General features: G+C 38.8%; 1 protein-coding gene across 6 annotated transcripts in view; it reads left to right on the plus strand.

Annotated features, from left to right (window-relative positions):
- The first annotated feature begins 3,508 nt into the window (after nucleotides 1-3,508).
- ATF2 (activating transcription factor 2) overlaps nucleotides 3,509-23,261 on the plus strand; it is an 84,807-nt gene continuing 65,054 nt past the window's right edge. For 3 of the 6 annotated variants that reach the window (XM_004774385.3, XM_045066940.1, XM_045066942.1), the window contains exons 1-3: nucleotides 3,510-3,673; nucleotides 18,768-18,910; nucleotides 19,878-19,976. The gene's annotated coding sequence lies outside the window, so the exon portion shown is untranslated. Of the gene's footprint in view, nucleotides 3,674-18,767; nucleotides 18,911-19,877; nucleotides 19,977-23,261 lie in introns of all 6 variants that reach the window. The other 3 variants (XM_045066941.1, XM_004774388.3, XM_045066939.1) reach the window with 3 other exon arrangements.

Below are 23,261 nucleotides of genomic sequence, written 5' to 3' on the forward strand. Positions count from 1 at the left end.
ATTAAATCTTCCTTTTCACTCTAATTGTCATATATACATATGTATATATATACATATATACATATTTTATATATATAAAGTATTTATATTTTAGTATATTTAAATACTACATACTTGAGCAGGGTTTTAGTTGAATTCTTAAGAACCATAGCAGATTAATGGATTAACAACCACATAATAACTCTTTTGAACAAGGTAGAAATACCACGCTCTGTGGCATTTGGAAGTCTTCAAGAGCAATTAGAGGCCTCCATTGCTTCTTGCAGTATGTAATAATGGGCATTTCTGTGATAGAAATAGTTTTCTTCAAATAGCCTCTTGTATCTAAGGGATACCAATTTTATTCAGAAGTCATGCCGGGTTCTTAGAGGAGGTTCACCAGACCTCACTAATTTTCTTAGGAGTAAGTGGGGGTAGATGAATGTTTGGGGTGATAAGATAGGCAAAAAGGGGGTCCAGAACAAATTTCCTGCATTTGCAAAAGAGAAGACTGTAGAGACTTTTAGAGCTGTTAGGGATATTGAGGCGTGACAAAGAGAAAAAAATTGAAGAGCAAAGTGTTTTAAGAAGATATGGATACTGAGGCAAGTTCATGAGATCAGAACTGAAAATAATTAACTGCATTCATTTGTCTAAGCTGAATGTTTTCTCCATCCGTAGAAAAGTTACAGTAAAGGAACTGTTGTGGAATTACAAATATATAAAGTAACACTTTCTAACTACTAGGTTGCCAACATGGTATGGAACAAATTTGCATCCTTTCCACCTGTTTTTCCTCTGTGATCTCCTTTATTTTTTCTTATTTTAAGTTTACTTTTTAAAAAAGAAAAGTAGTTAAAACTGCAATCTCACAACAGAGTACTATTTATATTACTATAATTCTTCTCTCTTCTATGAGGACTCTTGAAAGAATTTCCTTAAAATAACATGTTCCTCTAGTGTGTTATGTAGATATTTAACTACTTGACAAAAGACTAGAGAAGTAGGATGAGGAGAAATTTAAAACCAAACCTACTGCCAATTGAAGATGAATCAAGGGCACCTGGGTGGCTCAGTGGGTTAAGCCGCTGCCTTCGGCTCAGGTCATGATCTCAGGGTCCTGGGATTGAGTCCCGCATCGGGCTCTCTGCTCAGCAGGGAGCCTGCTTCCTCCTCTCTTTCTGCCTGCCTCTCTGCCTACTTGTGATCTCTCTCTGTCAAGTAAATAAATAAAATCTTTAAAAAAAAAAAAAGAAAAAAAAAAAATGAATCAAAACTGGAGAAAAGAATTTCTAATTTTTTATATAAGTGAGTGGAAAATAATTGCTTCGAGCAAAATCTAATTGATGCAAATTTCTTTTGCAATGCCATAACATTTATAGTTCTTTTTCTCACATTAGACATTTTGAAAGTTGGAGAGAAGAAGCACCACTTTAGTGAATACATACTTGTCCTAAAAACTTGTGATTGTCAGTTGCACATCTTGTCCATCATCCTATTCAGTATCAATAATCTGAGCTGCTGAGGTTTAACTGATAATTAGTGCTACATGACACAAACACTGCTACAATGTCACTGATAATAGATAGGGATAGAACTTTCATTTTAACTTGAGAAGTAAACAATGTTAATATTCTGGTTTCTTTCTGGTCTCTTGAATAATGAAATTAGTTTTAAAAGTGTGAGTTGGCTCACATATATGTACACAGGCCAGAAACCTGCTAAAAGGTTCAGTGCCATCAGAATTTCACTTTTATGCCAGATACCATTATTGAACTGCACATTTATTAATTTTCAAATACAACACCCCACAATCTTCCAATAATTTCAGTTTCACTTTGATTTGGATGTTTGAGAGTGCATTTTATATTAATACACAAACTTTATTCACAATTTATAGTTACGTAATAGGTGAAAAAAACAATGCATGTAAATAACTGGCTTTTAAAAAAAAAAGTTAAATTTTTGCAGGAGCCCCTGATCATGCTTTTCATTGTGCATATTTACTGAACAATCAGTATCCCCCACACTTAACACTGAAATATTGAAGTTATACAGAGAATCATAGAGCAACTTTAAAAAGAAGTATTTTTCAGGGCACCTGGGTGGCTCAGTGGGTTAAGCCTCTCTCTGCCTTTGGCTCACTCAGGTCATGATCTCAGGGTCCTGGGCTCGAGTCTTTCTGCTTGGCGGGGAGCCTGCTTCCTCTTCTCTCTCTCTCTCTCTCTCTCTCTGCCTGCCTCTCTGCCTACTTATGATCTCTGTCAAATAAATAAATAAAATCTTTTAAAAATAAGTAAAAAATATTTTCAGCACTATTCTTCTGTGTTTTCAGGAGTATATCTGTGTCTATTGCAGAAGAGTATATATGGTCTCTCTTGTCCTTCGTGTTAATCAAATGGTCTTCCTCCTTCCTTCCATCCTTTTTTAAACAGCTACTTTCAAAGCTTGACAGACATTTGTCATTTTAGCAATCTAGTGAGCAGTAGAGTAGTAGTATGGGAAGAGAGCCATCTCTATTCCATATTCTAATTTGGTGTCCTTTGGTCCTTTGTAAATGTTAATAAGGAGTTGCTGATACTTTAAAAGTTTGAAACTGTCTCTATTAAAGTTAATATATTTAAAATCTGTAACTACTAAGTAAAAGAAAATTGATAAAATAGAAAACACCTTATTATGGAAGATTTTCTTTTATAAACAACTCGCACTGTTTTAACTTACGGTTACATAGTGGAGGGCACTGCATTTCTTTTGGTAAGTTACTTAGAACATAATTATATGCTAATATCCTACACTGTACAAGGCGTTCAGGAGACGAAAGAATCAGTTTCAGTTATAGCTTAGTTAAATTCGAACGAATGTCATCCAAACGAAAGGCTTTTCCTTTTCCTTTCAAAGTTGACTAATCTTGCTTTCCTGCTTTAAGCGCGTAGAGGCCTTGTGGGTACTTTGCTGCAAATTCCACCTCTTCCAAACCTCAGCTTAACGAAAACCCCCGATCTCAGGGTTCAGAGTACCAGTAAAGTGGTTTTAGGCGCGCGTTCTCTTTCCTACCCTGGTCCAGGAAGTGACAGCAACAAGGTCGGAAGACTCATTGCGCTCCTCCTCCCGCCACTCGCAAGCTTTTCCAGAGTTCACTTTACTTAACACCGCGTCAAACGCTTCCCGCAACCCCAACATCCACCTGTTTACAGCGTCCCGCACCCCCGCCAGTCTCCAGGCCCTGCCAATCACAGGCTTCCGCAGGGGTTACGGCGACGCCTCTCTCCTGGCTCTGCGGTCCCGCCCCCTTCCAGAACTATTTCCCGCCCTCCGGGCCCTTTGTCCAATCGTCAGCTACTTAGTGTTCTTTGGTTCCCGCCCCCTCCTTCCCCGCCCTTCTGAAGTACCGCCCCCTCCCCGTTAAGGCTGACGGAATCACCTGACCCGAAGGAGCTCCGTCGGAAAGAAGGCAAGAAGGGGCGTGTGTGTGGAGGGGAGGGGCGCGAGAAGAAAGGGGGGATGCCGGGAGTGGGGCGGGGAGAAGGGGGTGGGGGGGTTGTCAGTCCGATCTCGCGAGAGAGGACGGAAGCCTGTGGGAGCCCGTGGCCTTTAAAGTGCGGTTCAGCCCTTTCCTCCCGGGGTAGTTTGTAAACACGGCTGAGCTCGGGCTTCCTTGGCGACCGAGAGAAGCGTGAACTAGTGTCCTGGAAAGGTGAGTAGTGTTGGGGAGGAAGCCGTAGGACTGGAGACTCTAGGGATATAGAGAAAGAAGGCACTAACATGGCGACGTCGCTCACCGTAGTCCCCACCCCCAGCTTCCCATCACCTCGGGCGCTCCTGCCTCAGTGCCTAGCCCTCGGGGCGACTGAGGCTGTACTGCCACCTCAGCGGCTCGCGCGGCGTCGGCTTCGGGAGCCCGACGGGCCGGGCGGGACCGTTAGGTAACTGGCATTCGTTGTTCCGGCCCCTCCCCGATCGCGCGCTTTCCTAACGAAGAGGAAAAAGGAATAACGGCTCCTCTTAGACCCCTCCCCCCGATTTATCTTCCCCTTCTCTGGTTAGTTCAGAGGTCTCTGGGCCCCACCTCGGATCCGGGAGGGGCGCTGGGAGACCCCCTTCAGTCCTTGGATTAGCAGGAAGAGGGCCGGCTCTGGTCTCCCCACCCAAGACTCAGTGGTTGGGGACTGTATAGGTGATGGTGGACGGGAGGAGGATCGGGAGGCGCAGCAGAAAATAGGGTCAGGGTCTCTGCCTGTGATGGAACATGATGGAACAAATGATGTGGAGAACCTGTGAGCTGAAAGTCTTGGCCTTTTCTGTCCTTTCTGCCCCCTCACACTCCCGCCACCCCCCACTTTTTTCCCGGTGGGGCGGGGCTGAGGTGTGGGTGCAGATTGATTCTGGTATTTTCCCCCATTTTTTTTTTTTTAACCTCCCTGAATGGACTGCAGAGCGTCTGTAGGGAAATAACCTATGCTTTTTATTGATGCCCTGGGGACTAGGGCCGAGAGATAGTGTGTATGTGTGTGTTGTGTGTATTTTCTGTGTTAGCTCGCAGGAAGAGGGAGAAGGCGGAGGAGCTGGGGACTATTTTTGTGTCCTTAGGTAGTGTAAAATTGCCTTTGCTCAATGGGGAGTTTAAAACTGGTTGAAGCCAAGAGCAAAACTCCTGTGACTATAATGGAATAAAAGGGATTACACCTCGTGGACCTTCACCTTATTGACTGATACCTATATTATATGAAAGTTATAATTTCTTAGGCATTTTAAATTATGGAGACTAACAACAATGTGCATACTTGGAAACCAAAACAAAAACTATTCCTCTGAGTGCACTTTTGGTCCTTTGTGAAGAAACCACTGCCTTACTATGTGTAATTTTTAAATAGCCATGTAACCTTGGTCTATTGTACCAAAACTATGAAGGTGATAAGCTTGTTTAAAAGTCAGCCCTGCAGAGTTAAGTGACCTGAAAGACAAATAGAGTAGCAGTTACATCTTTTAATTAAATTTGTTACACTGACTTGAGGAACCCAGTTGTCACTTTTCAGAACTGCAGGAACATCTTTATAAAGTGTGTTTTAAAGAACAGATACCCTTCTGCAGATAAAGAAGAGTTAAGGATGTTCTTGAATCTTTGGTCATCATAATTGAATAACAAAAATCCTAGTCTTTGTAATTTATAAGAATCTTAAAAATTTATGGTGGTTCGTATGCTGCTTTCCTAAAACCTGTTTTATCTTGTTTTGAGAGGATTACTGCTGTTAAATTTTTAATTATTTGAAATATATGGCAATTTAGAATATAGGTGTTTGTATTTGTTGAGAATGAGCTTTCAGGAACTCTGTGTTTAAGGTTCACATGCCTTCTGTAGATCTGATTGCATTTCCTGGAAATTTTTAAAAAATAACCTTATTTCATCTTTGGGTACTTTACCATAATCTGTTAAACATGTAATACAGAAATTCCTGTATTTACTTTACTTGGAGTATTTGTTTCATATATTTAAACTAAATTAACTGTAAATATTAAGGTTACTGTGTTAGCTCTGTAACAAATAATTTGGAGGAATGCTTTTTCTTGGTATTCAGGATTTGAAAGCTTCCGATATCATTTTTAAAGATGTATGCTATACATCAGATGTCTGCAATAACTAGCATTAAGTCTCAAGAAGTAATCTGCATTTTTCCTACCTAAATATTTGTGTCTTGAAAAAGTTGAGTTTTAGTGATTTAGATGTTCTCTGCTGGTAAATTCTTAGATCATGTTAGATCAAATGTGTAGATCGTATCTGTGTCATCTTGAGCAGATAAAAAAATCTCTTTTCAAAAGCCCATTGAATAGGGGCATCTGGGTGGCTCAGTGGGTTAAAGCTTCTGCTTTCAGCTTGGGTCATGATCCCAGGGTCCTGGGATGGAGCCCCACATCAGGCTGTCTGCTCAGCAGGGAGCCTGCTTCCTCCTCTCTCTCTCTGCCTGCCTCTCTGCCTACTTGTGATCTCTATCTGTTAAATAAATTAATTAAATCTTAAAAAAAAAAACCATTGAATAACAAGAATTGGATAGTAAACTGATCTTTATAAAAAATAAATACATTAGTACTTGCTAGACTACTCAGAGTAATTAAAATGTACTATAAGAAAATAATAAATCTGCATTGTTATAGTCAGTAATTTAACTTAGTATTTCTGTGTTTATCCTTTAACTTCCATCTGTTCCTTGAGACTAAGGGTCTTACCTAAAATACTGCATGTTTTCTTAATGAAATTCTTAATGAAGAGGTATTAATGTTAGTATTCACTATTTGTGTCCAGGGAAAAACCCACAAAACATTTTACGTTTTTCCTGTTTCTTGAGCTCAAGATTAAAAGGAAAGAGTGAAATATAATTGCATAAAAATTTAAAGAAGTTTGTGGAACTCTCTGGCCAACAATAATTGGGATTATTTTACATATATTACTATAAACTTGTCATGTATTATATAATTATAGATACCCGTATATTCTATATACTATTTTCATTTTAACAATCTTGAAATGTATATTCATTTACATTTTTAAGTATGTTTAAGTGATGCTTTTATTTTTTTCCCTTCTTGGCATTTTGGCAGTGGTAGTAGAGTGTTAAGAAACTTTTTTTGTAACAAGAAGGAATGTAAATAGAGTGCTTTTGGGGCAAGGCTATTCACCCATGTCTGCATTGTCTATCTTAACAAAGATAGTGATTCTCATTTTTTTTCTGTCTTAATACCCAAGGAATAGAAACACCCCCAACAGTAGTAGTAGCTTATTACTACAGAGATTCTCAACAAGATAAGTAGGGAAAACAGGGTGGGAATGATTACAATTGGCAAAAAGCCAGTTGGCAAAATACCAAGTGTATTTTGGTTCTTTGGCTAGTAGTGTATATTTTTATCTATACTACTACCTTAATTTACAAATTCCCTAGATGTTCTTTAGTTTGCTTACCTGAACCTAAACTTTTGTCATTCCAGCTTCATAGTTGTTCCAATTTTATAGCTTTGTTTTTTTCTAATTCTTGGGCAGGGTGGGGCTAGTGTGTTTCTTTTTATTTGAATGCTTAAAATAGTGTTACTAGAAATCAACCACAAGTTTGCCCTACTGATAAATAACTTTCCGTTATTTTTGTTGCCTTCTAATTTCTGTATATATATTATAGCTTTGACAGAATTTTATCATTAGTTAACATTATGGTTTTTTTTAGAGCTTTAGCGTTTTCCCATATTGCCTAACCTTCGTGATATGTAATGGTTACATGATAGTTTACCAGTTGACCATTAAAATTTTCTCTATTTTAAATGCCCAATGGAAAAATGATTGTTTTCAGTTTCTCTTTTAGCATTGAATTGAGCATCCCTATGCGTCTTTTTACTTACTTTGAATTGTTTCTGTAGGATACTAATCTCAAGTGAAATAACTAGGTCAAAGGATATATATTTAAAACAATTTTTTTTTTTCTTAAAGATTTTATTTATTTATTTGAGACAGAACGAGAGTGAGAGAGTACAAGCAGGGGGAGCAACAGGCAGGAGAAGCAGGCTCTCACCTGAGGAGGGAGCCCAATGAGGGGCTTGATCCCAGGACTCCAGGATAATGACCTTAACTGACTGAGCCACTCAGGCGCTCCAGGTCAAAGGATATAAATGTTTCTATACTGCCAGATTTTTTCCTCTCCAAAGAGTTGATAGAGCAAGTCTACACTGTCAGGAGAATCTGAGTACACCAACTTTATCATAATTTTACCAACTTCGGAATTGTGCTGATTAATAAAGTAGGATTGCATAATTAGGAATTATTAGTGGGAATGAGTTGCATTATTTAGCAGTTTTGTTTAGTAGACCATATCAGTCTCAAGTTACTTGCTTACCAGTGATCTGGGTGCTGGGACAGATAATGTATATTTTATATTTTCTTCATTTCAGTATTTCTCATATAGGTTACTTGACATAATGAACTTGACAGTGTAGTAACAGTAATCCTTAAATTTGATGTAGTTTTACATGGTTTACATGTTGGGTGTTTTATGCTAGTTTACTTTGATATAAGAGCTACGTTTTAATCTATAGGTTTATGAGTTATTGAAATTCATAATGGCATTTATTTCCAAATAGGTAATCCTTGAAATAAAGAATGTGTATGTTATAGCCTGATTGAGTTGTTTCCTTAAGTGTTGTCTTCTGGTGCATAGTATGCATATAATCAATGTTTTAGGGTACTTATTAGGAGCCAGACTGCCATGGGTCTGCCACTTACTATCTGTATCATCTTAATATCTGTATCATCTTCTCTGTGCTTCAATTTCTTTAATTTTAAAGGTAATACTTAATTCATAGCTTTGTTCAAAGAATTAGTGTATATATTGGGGCGCCTGGGTGGCTCAGTGGGTTAAAGCCTCTGCCTTTGGCTCAGGTCATGATTCCAGGGTCCTGGGATCGAGCCCCGCATCGGGCTCTCTGCTCAGCAGGGAGCCTGCTTCCCCTTCTCTCTCTCTGCCTGCCTCTCTGCCTACTTGTGACCTCTGTCTGTCAAATAAATAAATAAAAATATTTTTTAAAAAAAGAATTAGTGTATATAAATGCTTAAAGCAGTGTTAATGAATACTTAGTATTCAGTTAACTAATGAATACTTAGTATATGGTGTGGTAATTATTGTTAAAGTACATTCAGAAATAATAATCATCTACCAAAGCCCCACCAGGTATATGTGATGTGTAGCTTGAAGGTAGGACATTAATCATCTCTTTAGTAGCTTTGGCCATAAAGTTGAGTTTTCTGTAGGAACTTATATTTTGTGGTGCAACTTACTGTGTTAGAATTTTCATAAATGCATGTGAGAGAGTGTCTCCTATTTTTTGTTCCCTTTGTCCCCAAGTCAGACTTTTCTTATATTAAACTTATATTAAACTTCTGTAGTATAGCATGCTTGTATTTTGAGATAACATTGTGACAGTATGATTTCCATAAAATCTATTTTTTTTTCTATTCCACTAGAAACATTTCAGTGAAACCTTTCATTCCTCCCTCTTCGTAGTGGAAGAGATGATTAAATAAAATACATTTCTAATGTTTGTTCTTTTTTTTTAATCTAAGTTTTTATTTTAATTCTAGTTAGTTAACCTAGTATTAGTTTCAGGTGCACAATATACACTATTCAGAACTTCCATCTATAACCCTGCACTCATCACTACAAGTGCATTCCTTAATCCCCATCACCTGCTTAGTCTATCTCCTCCACTCCTCGCCTGTTCTCTGGTAACTGTCATTTTTCTGTAATTAAGAGTCTGTTTCTTGGTTTGTCTCTCTCATTTTCCCCCTCTTGTTTTGTTTCTTAAATTCCACACACAGGTAAATCATATGGTATTCATCTTTCTCTGACTTCTTTCACTTAGCATAATACTCTGTAGTTCCATCCATGTCATTGCAAATGGCAGGATTTCATTGTTTTTTATTTTATTTTCATTGTTTTTTATTTTGTTTTTATTTTGTTTTATATTCTTCTGTGTGTGTGTGTGTGTATCACATAATCTTTATCCATTTATTTGCCAGTGGACACTTGGGATGCTTCCGCTTTAAATAATGCCACTATAAACATAAGGATGCACGCATCTCTTTGAATTAGTGTTCTTGTATTCTTTAGGTAAATACCCAGTAGTGCAATTGCTGGATCGTAACGTAGTTCTGTTAGCTTTTTGAGGAAACTGCATACTGGTTTCCACAGTGGCTGTACCAGTTTGCATTCCCACGAGCAATGCACAGGTGTTCTTTTTCTCCACATTCTTGCCAACACCCGTTATTTCTTGTGTTGTTGATTTTAGCCCTTCTAAAATAGGTGTGAGGTGGTACCTTGTAGTTTTGATTAGCATTTGCCTAGTAAGTGATGATGAGCATCTTTTCACATGTCTGTTGGCCGTCTATATGTCTTCTTCTAATGTTTTTTTTTTTTAATTCTTTACTGATTATTCAACTAATGTAACTGTTCTCAATCACAGTGTTGAGAGTAACTTGTGTCTTTTTATCATTTGTAAGGAAGGTTTTAATCATCGACATGATGTTGGATTGAGGGTTATTCCTTTAGTAATATCTCACTTAATTTTGATATTCTTTGAGAGGAAGAGCGAGAGACGAGTTTACTGGTATTGAAGTAGGAATTATACATAATCTATACCCTATCTTTTTTTTTTTTTAAAGATTTATTTATTTATTTATTTGACAGAGAGATCACAAGTAGACAGAGAGGCAGGCAGAGAGAGAGAGAAGCAGGCTCCCCGCCGAGCAGAGAGCCCGACATGGGACTCGATCCCAGGACCCCGAGATCATGACCTGAGCCGAAGGCAGTGGCTTAACCCACTGAGCCACCCAGGCACCCCAATCTATACCCTATCTTATTTGTGCTCTCTTCATAATGAGAAATTAGTATCAATACACTTTTTTAGTATATGTGCTGCTTAAGCAAGCACTTAATATCCTCTTAATAGTAGTGATAACTAAGACTTACTGTAATTCTTGGTGAGCTGTGAATTTCTATTTTCTTTATACCTTTACAAAAGTTTTTAGTAAGCATACAATAATAAAGATACAAGAATATAATTATAATAAAAATAATAATAGGTAAGTACATTTTTTTTTACATATACCTTTAGAAAAATAATACTGTGGGCAGTATTTTGTATAACAGATGTGATTATCAAATCTAAAAGGATGTTAGTAAAAACTTGGATCAGCACTATTCATATTCATAACCATTAATCTGTAAGGTCTTTTTATTTGTGTGGGGATTTTTTTAGATTATTTCCTTCTTTTAAGGTTTTATTTGTCAGAGAGAGATGGAGCATGTGCACAAGCAGGGGGAGTGATAGGCAGAGGGAGAAGCAGGTTCACTGCTGAGCAAGGACCCTGATGCAGGACTCCATCCCAGAACCCTCCTGGGATTGTGACCTGAGCTTAATGCAGACTTAACCAACTGAGCCATTCAGGTATCCCTAGATTTATTTATTTTTAGAGAGGGAGAGAGTGTATGTTTGGTAGGGGAGGGCAGAGGGGGTGGGGAAGAGACAATCCTCAAGCAGACTCCCTGCTGAGCGCGGAATCCGACACAGTGCGGATCCCACTACCCATGAAATCATGACCTGAGCGGAAACCAAGAATCAGACACCTAACCAGCTGAGCCACCCATGTGCCCTTGTACTTGTGTATTTCTAATGTTTTGTTGTGATTTTAGGCTATAAGACTAGAACTTGCTTACCTTATATCACCTAGGGATTAGAGGTCTGGGAATAATTAAGACTCACTTTAAAAAATGAAGTTTAACTTAAAGACTGATATTTTTATTAATGGATATTTTGATATATTGGGTTGGTCTCAATATTGACATATTTATACTTTCATGAATACAATATTGGGAAAAGTCTGAGGTGTTCCTTATGTGTGCCATCAACTTTGAGGAATTTCGTCAAAACGCTTATATACTCTTGGGAATTAGGGATATGTGTGAAGAACATCTGTCATGTCTGCTGCAAGTGGGGCAAAATTAAAAGCTGCTTTTCTCATTAAAGCTGGGCTTCTGTTTTTCACACTTCTGAGGTGTTTGATTTCCTTACATAGAACTAAATGTTATATATCAAATAACCTTATGGGATAACATCAAATTCATGGGTTAAAGACTTAAAGCCTTTTGTTCAAAAGTGAAACTAAACATGTAGTTCTCAGTTTGGGGCTTTAAAGAAGGTAGTAATTAGGATTGATTAAGCATTAGGAAAATGTACATTTAATGTCAAAGTAAAATACAGAATGTGTAATAAACTTAATAGATACCATGTAAGCATCATGCGCTATACTATGTATTTTGCATATATTATCTTTTTTTTTTTTTTTAAGATATTTATTTGACAGAGACAGACACAGCGAGAGAAGGGAACACAACAAGCAGGGGGAGTGGAGAGGGAGAAGCAGGCTGCCTGCTGAGCGGGTACCCTTATGTGGGGCTCAGTCCTGGGATGCTGGGATCATGACCTGACCTGAAGGCAGACACTTAACGACTTCACCACCCAGTTGCCCCACCCTTTATTCTTTTCAACAACACTGAAAGTGGTGTATTATTTCTTAATGTTGAGGATCATAGTGAACTCATACCATTTAAAATTTTTCTAATATAGAAAGTCAGAGTTACCTTAACCTTGAAAGGGAGTAAAGTCCTACTAGCTCATAGTTAACAGGTTTTCAAACTCTTAGGTTCCAAGTTTTGTTATTATGACCATAGTGATGTTCCCAGGACCCAGGATTGCTCTAGGATCACTTTTTGCATTTTGTGGCTCTTGACCAAGATAGAGGAAGAAAATTAAAACGCAGAGTTATGTGTGTATATAAGTTATTGCTGCCCCTGAAGCCTTGTGACACAAGCCTACCCTCCTGGGTGCCTTACTTATTAACATTTTTACTCACTCTTTTAATTTCCTCTTCCTGCATCACAAATTACCACATATTTTGCATCTTAAAACAACACAGATTTATCTCACAGTTTTTGTAGGTCAGAAGTCCAGGTGGGCTCAGCTGGGTCTTCTGCTTAGGGTCTTACAAATCCAAAATTAATTAGTTGGCTGAGCTGTATTCATGCTAGAGTGTCTGGAGGGAAAATCCACTTCCAGGTTCATTCAGATTCTTGGCTAAATGCAGACTCCTTCCTTGTGGACTGAAAACCAGAGTTGGTATTTGCTCTTAGAAGCTGAAAAGCTGGGAGTCCTGGGTTGCTCAGTGGGTTAAGCATCAGTGTTGGGCTCAGGTGGCTCAGGTACTGATCCCAGGCTCCTGGGACCGAGTCCCTCATCAGGCTCCCTGCTCAGTGGGGAGCCTGCTTCTCCCTCTGCCTGCTGCTCTGCCTACTGGTGCTCCCCATCTTTCTGTCAAATAAATAGAATCTTAAAAAAAAAAAAAAAGCTGAAAGGCTTTCAGTCCTGTCCCCTCCAGTGATGATGGCAAGACAAGTTTTTGTGACTTATGCTACTACTAAATCTCTCAGAATTCAGACAGAAAGTTTTCTGTTCTTAAGGGCTCCTGGATTGGGCCACCTGAATAACCCAGAATAATCTTCCTGTTTTAGGAGTTGTTATCTTTTTGCGTCTTCAGAGTCCATTTTGTAATGTAATATAACTATTCATCGTTTCCTGGGATTTGGGTGTGGACTACTTTGTGGGACCATTCTACCTATTAGATTCATGTGCTCCTGAAAAGAAATTTGATAAACTTTGTGCCCTTGCACATTTCTAAGTTAAATCTTAGAAGTTTTCATCTTAGGTTTAAAAAGTTGAAAGAAAGCACAATTTCTGGCTTTTCTAGATACTGACACTATTTTTTGTAAGTACCTAATGTCAGTAGCGATTTGAAAAAACATTAAAAAAAAAAACCAAAGTTTTAAAAAAGTTTTTAAAAAACACTAGAATTAATCTTTAAAAGTTGGAAATTTTCATGATTCCTCTTATTGACCATCTATTTAACTTCCACTTCTCAACATAATTTTATTTGAATCCAGCGGATTTTAATGTTTTAAAGTATTGATACCTTTCCATACCTCTCTGCAATAAATGTAATAAATTGAACTTAGATTTTAAGTTTATTGATTTCTTTTCATGGAGCTCTCTTGGGACAGTGTATTTTTGAACAATATTTTGAGAATGGAAGAAGCAGTCATTAAATGAAAAGTTTTTATTTTCCTGTCATCATGCTAAACAATATATATGAATTCAGAACATTCCTAAACACAGGGCAAAATGCCATTCTTAAGAACAGTGCTTTAGCAGAAATATAAGACAGGCAAAGACACAAACCTGAGGTTTAATGGTGCCTGAATTAAGGTAGGCTTTTTAAATAATCCCCTGTGGGGATTTTTCTGTGGAGGTTTTACAACCTGGGGCAATGCATGGTAATGAAATTTGGTATGGATGGGAGTGGGAGTTTCTTTTGAACTGTGGAAGGATGAGGATTTAGGGAAAGTAGATTATTTTTAGGAAAGAAAGCATAGGGAAATACAGATAGGAAATTTTCTTACAATTTATCCTTCTCAGGTGTCCCTTGGAATGCATTAGTGTACCTTCAGTATTACATAAACCTGTTTGAATACTACCTTGAAAAGACTATCCTCTTCCTGCCTAGACCCTATCCTCCCACAAGGCCAGAAGCCCAGAGAGTCTTCTGAGTCCATGTCAAGAGAGACTTCGTTCCTTTCTCACATGAATATCTACTTTTTGAACCTTGTTTTTTGACACAATATCTGCTTCCCAGAATATTTACCATTAGCAGTGTTTGCCTCCTTCAGCAGAGCCCATTCCCCTTAACCATAGGTCAATTATATCCAAATATAGGCATACCCGAGATATGGTAGGTTAGGTTCCAGATGACCACAGTAAAGCAAGTCAGATAGATTTTTTGGTTTCCTAGTGCATATAAAATTTTTGTTTTCACTATGCTGTAGTCTATTAAGTGTGTGCTAGTATTATTTTTTTTTAATTTACATGCCTTAATTTAAAAATACTTTTTTGCTAAAAGAAAAGCCAACGATCATCTGAGCTTTCAGCCAGTTGTAATCTTTTAGCTGGTGTAGGGTTTTGCCCATGGTGGCTGTTCACTGATGAGGGGTGGTGGTTGCTGAAGGTGGGGTGGCTATGGCCATTTTTTTTTTTTTTAAGGTTTTATTTATTTATTTGACAGACAGAAATCACAAGTAGGCAGAGAGGCAGGCATAGAGAGGCGGGGAGGCAGGCTCCCTGCTGAGCAGAGAGCCCAATGCGGGGCTCGATCCCAGGACCCTGAGATCATGACCCGAGCGGAAGGCAGAGGCTTTAACCCACTGAGCCACCCAGGCGCCCCTATGGCCATTTCTTTAAGTAAAACATCAATGAAGTTTACCCACGGAGGAACTTTCAGAGTTGGAGTTAGTCCTCTCAAACCCAGTCACTGCTTTTTCAACTAATTTTATGTAATACTCCAAATTCTTTGTCATCATTTCAATAATCTTCATAACGTCTTTACCAGGAGTAGATTCCATCTCAAGAAAATCACTTTCTTTGCTCATGCATAAAGAGCAGCTCCTCATTTGTTCAAGTTTTATCATGAGATTAAAACAGTTCAGTCACATCTTTAGGCTCACTTCTAGTTCTCTTGCTGTTTCCACCACATGTGTAGTTAATTCCTTCCCTGAAGTCTTGAACCCCTCAAAATCATCGTGAGAGTTGGAGTCAGCTTCTTCCAAACTCCTCTGTTAATGTTGATATTTTGACCGCTTCCCATGAATCACAAATGCTGTTAATGGAATCTAGAATGGTCGGTCTTTTCTAGAAGGTTTTCAATTTTCTTTGTCTAGATCCATCAGAAGAATCACTATCTCTAGTAGTTACATTTTTATAAAAAATGTATTTCTTAAATAAGACTCGAAAGAATTACTCCTTGATTCATGTGCAGCAGAACAGATATGTTTAGTAGGCAAGAAAACACTAATCTTGTTACACATCTCTTAAGCGTTTTGCGTGTCAGGTGCATTGTCAAGGAACAATAACATTTTGAAAGGAATCTTTTTTTCGGAGCAGCAGTTCTCAACAGAGGGCTTAAAATATTCAGTAAACTATGTTGAAAACATGTGCTGTCATCCAGAATTTGTTCCATTTATAGAGCACAGGCAGAGTAGATTGAGTGTAATTGTTAAGGGCCCTAAGATTTTCAGAATGATCAGGAGCATTGGCTGCAACTTAAAGTTACCAGCTGTATTAGCCCCCAACAAGAGAGCCTGTTCTTTGAAGCTTTGAAACCAGACATGAACTTTTTTCTAGCTATAAAAGCCCTGGATGGCATTTTCTTCCAATCTAAGGCTGTTTCATCTACATTAAAAATCTTTTGTTTAGTGTAGTCCCCTTCACTAATGATCTTAGCTAGATATTCTATATAACTTGTTGCAGTTTCTGTATTTTTTTTTAAAGATTTTTTTAAAATTATTATTTATTCAACAAAGAGATAAAGAGCACAGGTAGGTAGAGCGGCAGGGAGAGGGAGAAGCAGACTCCCTGCTGAGCAGGGAGCCTGATGTGAGGTTTGATCCCAGGACCCTGGGATCATGACCTGAGCCAAAGGCAGCCGCTTAACTGACTGAGCCACCCAGGCGCCCTTGCAGTTTCTGTATTAGCACTTGCTCCTTCACCTTCTACTTTTTAAAGATTTTATTTATTTTTCAGAGAGAGAGAGAGAGAGAGAGGGAGGGAGGGAGAAAACAAGCAGCAGGAGCAGCAGGCAGAGGGAGAAACAGGCTCTCTGCTGAGCAAGGAGCCTGATGCAGGACTCTATCCCAGGACCCTGGGATCAGGACCTGAGCCAAGGCAGACACTTTAACCAGCTGAGCTACCCAGGCATCCCCACCTTCTACTTTTTATTTATTTATTTATTTATTAAGATTTTATTTATTTGGCAGAGATCACAAGTAGACGGAGAGGCAGGCAGGTAGACGGAGAGGCAGGCAGAGAGAGAGAGGGGGAAGCAGCCTCCCAGCTGAGCAGAGAACCCGATGTGGGGCTCACAACCTGAGCCGAAGGCAGAGGCTTTAACCTACTGAGTCACCCAGGCATCCCCACCTTCTACTTTTTTTTTTTAATTTTTTTTTTTTTAAGATTTTATTTACTTATTTGAGAGAGAGACAGTGAGAGAGAGCATGAGTGAGGAAAAGGTCAGAGAGAGAAGCGGACTCCCCGTGGATTGGGAGCCCAATGCGGGACTTGATCTGGGGACCCCGGGATCATGACCTGAGCCGAAGGCAGTCGTCCAACCAACTAAGCCACCCAGGCGTCCCCCTACCTTCTACTTTTTAAAAAAAATTTTTTTAAGTAATCTCTACACCCACTGTGGGACTCGAGCTCAAGACCCCAACATCAAGAGTTGCATGCTCTACTGATGGAGCTAGCCAGGTGCCCCCTTATCTTACACTTTTATGTTCTGAAGGTGGTTCTGAAGGTGGCTTCTTTACTTATACCTCATGAACCAACTCTACCAGCTTCCAACTTTTCTTCTGCAGCTTCCTCCTTCTCTCAGCCTTCTTAAAATTAAGGAGAATTAGGGCCTTAGTCTGGATTAGGTTTTAGTTCAAAGGAATGTTGTAGCTAGTTTGATCTATTCAGACCACTAAAAGTTTCAGTTGTAAGGCTGTTTCATTTATCTTTTGCATGTTCGCTAAAATAGCACTTTTGATTTCCATCAAGAAGTTTACCTTTGCATTCACAGCTTGGCTACCTGTTTGGTCCAAGAGGCCTAGATTTTGGCCTGTCTCGGCTTTCAACATGCCTTCCTCACTAAACATAATCATTTCCAGTTTTTGGTTTAATGTGAGAGACGTGCCCCTCTTCCTTTCCCTTGAACATTTAGAGGCCATTGTAGGGTCATTAATTGGTCTAGTTTCAATACTGTTGTGTCTCAAGACAACACAGGGAAGCAGAAAGAGAGGGAGAGAGATGGAGGAGCTGGTAAGTGGAACAGTTAGAATTTACAGAACACTTACCAGTTAAGTTTGCTGTCTTATGTGGGTGTAGTCCCTGGCACCCTGAAGCAATTGTAATAGTAACATCAAAGATCACTGATCACAAGTCACTATAACAAATATAGTAAGAGTGAAGAAGCTTGAAATGTGCAAGAATTACCAAAAGGAGACACAAAGGCATGAAGTGAGCAAATGCTGCTGGAAAAAAATGGCACCAATAGAATTGTTCCATGCAGTGAAGACTGCCAAAAACCTTCAGTTTATAAAAAATGAACTGTCTGTGAGGCATAGTAAAGTGAAGCTCAATAAAATAAGATACACCTGTATAAGAAAAACACATACAGTAACTAGGGTAGGGTTGCAGTGGTAAAAGAGAGGTCTTTACATCTGTGTGTTTCAAGTTACCAAAAAAAAGTACTGTTTAATATGTTTCAGAGTCATTAATCTTAACACTGCATGCATAAAACATAAGCTGTATAGGCCAGGCCAGGTATAGCTTGCTAGCTTAATCTTCTTGCCTTTCTCTTGAAGTGAAGACCAGAAGTCCATCTTGCTGTTTTCTAGGGTGTTAGTTCCTGGTCTTTTGTGAGCAACTGCTAAAATAAGAACACAACACTCTGTAGGAAAATCTGAAGCCCTACTTAAAAATACACATTTCCCTGAAAAACAATTGCAGAAATTTATCTCTGCCTAGAAAATATGAACCTTTACACAGAGACATTTGTCCTTTGAACTGCTGCTCCATTTATAGTCCTTATTTTACATTTGTATAGCTAAATATCCCCTTCAGGTCCCTTTCCCTTAAAGGAACAGTCTGTAAAACAGAATTTTGATGCCAGCTTTGAAATGAGAGTTTTCCAGTGTCTAGTATTCTCATCAGAGTTTTAAACATGAAGACTATTTCAGCAGCCTTATTCAAGGTAAAGTGCATTCCTTCTTTTCAATAGTCTGCAATAGGGACATCTCCAAAGTTCATACACAGCCTAATAATGAGAGTTCAGTCCTTAAATAATGGTAGAGGAGAGTCTGCTTTCCTTTTTAATCTTGTTCCAGGATGACTGCCTTTTTCTAATGGAATTGGTAACTTGGTTTTCTGCCAGGTTTTTACCCAGACCCGCTTGGGCACTCCATTACTTACATAATGGTCCTGTGTTAATCGTTTCTGAGTTTTGTGGACTGCATATGTGAATTTATCCTCTCAAACTACAACTTACTTAGGTTGTTTCTTTGCTCTTGCATTGTTATTCTGGTCTTCAGATTTCTCTCTCTTTTCTTTGTCACCTACAGATTGGCCTTTTATATTTAGAGGAGTTCTTTATGAACACTGGTCTTGCTCCTTGGCCACTGGCAGGACTTTCTGCTTTTGAAAGCTCCCTTCAGCGGACTGCCAAGACATTTCTACAAGGTATCCAACCATCTTACATTTTCAGGTGAGGTGTATAATGACAGAAATGTTGACTGGTATTCATTTTCTTCTTTTTCTTTATTATAGATGCTCCAATTTTTAACTAAGCACATGACGAAATTAAGAATTTATTTCTCAGCCTGGTATAGCTGTTACATTCTGGTGTATGGAATGTAAATAAAAGTTTCCTGTGAGTTGTTGGAAATAGCAGGCTATTGCTCATCTCATTCTCTTTCCTGCTATCTGATCAGCAGATGTTATGGTTAGACCTTAAGCACTTATTTTAAACCATGAAGGGGACACCACATATTGAGGATGGGAAAACAACAAAATAGAAGGAGCCTAATGATCATGATTTGGGATTACCTGTGCTTTTATGTGAGAGAAATTAACTTCTGAATCATTTAAGCCATTGTTTTGAGATTTCTGTCACTCATAGCTGAACCCAATCCAGCTGATAGAGGCTGGATTGGGTTCAAGCTGTTAACAAATGAAAAGCATATGAACTGGGTCCCCTGGATGGTATGCTACAGCCCTGACACAAGAAGAAATTTTTATCTCTAAATAAAAAGTGGAAGAAAAGAAAACAAATGTTATCATCTCCACTCAGAATTTTGATGATCAGATTCAGCACTGCCATTTCACCTATTATGTATGACTACCCCCTGCACCCCATTAAAAAGCTACATTTTTCTCCTTTCACCAAGATTCCATTGCTCTACTTCCATCTTTGAAGCTGTTACACCTCTAGGTAGCATTTTGCTAGGAGTTACAGGTGACCACAGGATAAACATCTTCCTGGAGCGTTGAAACTTTTAGAGGGAACCTTAATTTTTATATCAGAAAATAATGGCATGAAAGACAAACTTGACATACATTTTTAAAGTAAATACTTAAACATTTTTGTGTCAGAGTTCAACTGCATGAGCCTATTTCCTCAGATCTCAGAGAGTAAGGTGTTCAGTCTTTTTTCTACCTCTCCTTTGTCCTAGGGATACTCAGATGGAAGCTTGAGAAGCAGTGCTTACTTGATTAGAGCTAAGCGATTCCTGGCAGCGGTCAATAAAGCTCATGGCCCACCAGTTAGAAAGGTAAGATGCAAAATGTAAAAATGTTTTTTAAATTTTTTTAATTTTCCAGTTGTCTCTCAAATATTACTGAATTCAGCAGGTGCTTCCAGATTGTATCCTCAGGGTGCTAGTGTCCTACCATATTGATAGTGTTTAGTGGAAAAAAAAAATTGGAGGTTTAGTAAATTTGGAAATGTTCTTTTGGAGGTACAGTGCATATCCACAAAGAAAAGCACACAAAGACTTAACATTAAATTGTTTAATTTTTTTTTGAAAGATTTTATGTATTTGTTAGGGAGCATAGTAGGGAGAAAGGCAGACAGAGGGAAAAGCAGGCTCTGTACTAAGCGAGGAGCCTGATGAGCTTGGAATCGATCCTAGGAGCTTGGAATTGTGATCTGAGCTGAAGGCAGACACTTAACTGACTGAGCTACCCAGGTGTCCCAAATTGTTTAATTTTAATTCAGAGCCTTCTAAACTTAACCTGACTAGGGAATTCTCTATAGCAAAGGGATCCCCCCATATGAAGGTCCCAATTCTTCTAGGATTTTATACATGATAGTAACAAGAATTACTCCTTGAGGGGCACCTGGGTGGCTCAGTGGGTTAAAGCCTCTGTCTTAGGCTCAGGTCATGATCCCAGAGTCCTGGGATCAAGCCCCGAATCAGGCTCTCTGCTCAGCAGGGAGCCTGCTTCCTCCTCTCTCTCTCTGCCTGCCTCTCTGCCTACTTGTGATCTCTGTCTGTCAAATAAATAAATAAAATCTTAAAAAAAAAAAAAAAGGATTACTCGTTGAAGTATATCCTTTCTTTCTTTTTTTTAAGTGCCCAATATGGGGCTTAAACTCAGGACCCCAAGATCTAGAGTCACGTGCTGTACCTACTGAGCCAGCCCAATACTCCGAAGTATTTTCTGTAGTCCAAAAATATTTTGGATAAAAAGTATTGCCCATTTGAAGGCTGTACATGGTAACTGAAATATCAACATTTATTTGCTTTTGTATTGAGTTAAATCAACAAAATTTAGTTCCATGATTATTCACACTGATCAGAAATATTAATAGGAAGTTATACAGTTCTCAAATACACCTTTTTTTTTTTAAGATTTTATTTATTTATTTGATAGAGAGAGATCACAAGTAGGCAGAGAGGCAGGCAGAGAGAGAGGAAGAGAAGCAGGCTCCCTGCTGAGCAGAGAGCCCAAAGCGGGACTCGATCCCAGGACCCTAAGATCATGACCTGAGCTGAAGGCAGTGGCTTAACACACTGAGCTACCCAGGCGCTGCTCTCAAATACACCTTTATTGAAAATCTTCAGAGTGTGGTGATGTTAAAGTTATAAAATGCAGTGGTTTCTCGTTCTAAGCCATTTATAGTTTGGGGATATAGCTTCTAAAAATGGAAGCCATTTATAGTTTGGGGATTTAGCTTCTAAAAATGGAAGGAAATTTTTGGTAAATTAAATGTGATCTGGCATACAAAATCTTTCAAAACATGGTAATCTAGTGATAGACTTTGTCAGATATATCAAGATATACAAGCAGATTGATTGGCCTGTGCTGTTACATCTGAATCTGAAGGTTCAGATCAAAAGAGAAACCATGTGTAAATGTACAGCTAATTTGCACAAAATTTAGAAAATAAATATATATGTATAATGTATTTGAAAAATAATTTTTTTAAGTAATTTTTTTTTAAAGATTTATTTATTTGACAGAGGGAGATCACAAGTAGGCAGAGAAGCAGGCAGAGAGAGAGAAGGAAGCAGGCTCCCTGCTGAGCAGAGAGCCTGATTCAGGGCTTGATCCCAGGACTCTGGGATCATGACCTGAGCCGAAGGCAGAGGCTTTAATCCACTGAGCCACCCAGGTGCCCCTTGAAAAGGTAATTTTTAAGCAGGAAACTTTAAGGAGGAAAGTAAGGCAAACTTTTTCTTGCACACTGATATATATATAATATATATATGTTAAATAATTTTTGAGCTACTTGACCAACTTAAATGTTCAAATCCTCATTTGGTTAGAATTGATTTCCATAAAATGTAATTCCAGGGGCACCTGGGTGGCTCAGTCAGTTAAGTGGTCAACTTTTTTTTTTTTTTTAAAGATTTTATTTATTTATTTGACAGAGATCACAAGTAGGCAGAGAGAGAGGAGGAAGCCGGCTCCCCGCTGAGCAAAGAGCCCGATGTGGGGCTCGATCCCAGGACCCTGGGATCATGACCTGAGCTGAAGGCAGAGGCTTTAACCCACTGAGCCACCCAGGTGTCCCAAGTGTTCAACTTTTGATTTCAGCTCAGGTCATGCTCTCAGGGTTACGAGATCGAGCCCTGTGTCAGTCTCTGCACTCAGTGGGGAGTCTGCTTCTTCCTCTTCCCCCAAACCCCTGAGACTTTTTCTTCCTCCCTCCCTCTCTCCCTGTGCCCTTCCCCCTACATGTGTGTGTTCCCACCCCCTCAAAAGTAAATAAATCTTTTTTGAAAAAATGTAGATTCCATGAGGGCAGGGACTGTGTCTGTATCATTGTACCCTTAAGTGCGGCACAATTTCTGTCTTCCTACATGTACTCAATAAATATTTATTGACTAAATGACTAAGTAAATGAGTGATCTGAATTTCAGGGTAGAGAGAGTAAATGGAGGGTGAGCAGTTACTAAGATGGGTAGGTGGGAAATGAGCACATTCTAGACTGAGATAGAGCAGATTAAAAGTCTGTATGAAACTAGAGCCAAGGGATTAAGGAGTAGCATAAGACTGGGCTAGAAGGCAGGGGCCAGTCCATATGCAATGGTCTGGAGGCAGTATTATGGATTTGAGGCCTTATCCTAAACATTTCTTTTTATAACTGATCCTTTCCTCTCATTTTGATGGGTACTGCTGGTGTGCAAGTCATCATTCTCTTTTCTGAATTTAGCAGTAGTTTGTACTGACTTTCTTATGCATAGTGTTGCCCTTTAATCCATCCTCCATACTTCTGTTAGATCTTGCAGAAATTCCCCTTTGATTATCTAGTTCATCATCATAAAATCTTTACATTTTTTTACAGCAGAATAAAGCACACTTATTCTTTAAAGGGCCAGATAATGGATATTTTAGACTTTATAGGGGTCGCATATGGTCTCTGTTGCTTATTCTCCTGCCACCCCCGCCCATTTAAAAATGTGAAAAACTTGCTTAGCTCAACATTTTGGCACAGGCCTATATTTATAACCTCCGAGTGGCAGTGTGATGGGGGTGGTGAGGGTGGAATCCAAACTCCTTGCCAGGGTTTGCTTCTCTTTCTGGCCTTATCTCTATTCCCTTCAACC

This window comes from Mustela putorius, unplaced genomic scaffold (genome assembly GCF_011764305.1).
Source record: "Mustela putorius furo isolate JIRA1106 unplaced genomic scaffold, ASM1176430v1.1 tig00003869_pilon_pilon_pilon, whole genome shotgun sequence".
Lineage (NCBI taxonomy): Eukaryota > Metazoa > Chordata > Mammalia > Carnivora > Mustelidae > Mustela > Mustela putorius.